Below are 463 nucleotides of genomic sequence, written 5' to 3'. Positions count from 1 at the left end.
GAAAGAGTGTTGATATAAAATTATTGATATGTAAAAGAGAGTCAACTTTTTTATCTTTTTAGAAATTTAGTAACTGCTTCTTTATTTTTCTTAATTTTTAATATCTCTCTTTGAGTCTTTATTCCATTTAAAATTTTGTGAATTAAGTGATTATTTCACAGTTGTTATAGTTAAAAGAATTACACAAACTCTTTTTATTTATGACTTGATAACATATGACTCTCCTTATAGCATAACATAAAGAACTATAACCAAGGATATTCTCATACACAGATGAGTTTTTATATAAGAACAAATAAAATAAAAAGGCATTAATTATGATTTATTTAATATTTAATATTTAAGTATTTGAGAAGTGAGTATTTTAATTTCTTCATTTTCTTTTATTTTTATTCATTTAAATTCTTTTCATATTTATTCAACTCTTTGTTGATTCATTTATGTTGTATTTGTTTTTGTTTTG

The sequence above is a fragment of the Entamoeba nuttalli genome, assembly GCF_000257125.1.
Source record: "Entamoeba nuttalli P19 unplaced genomic scaffold asmbl_3097, whole genome shotgun sequence".
NCBI lineage: Eukaryota > Evosea > Mastigamoebida > Endamoebidae > Entamoeba > Entamoeba nuttalli.
This window is presented reverse-complemented; position numbering follows the sequence as displayed.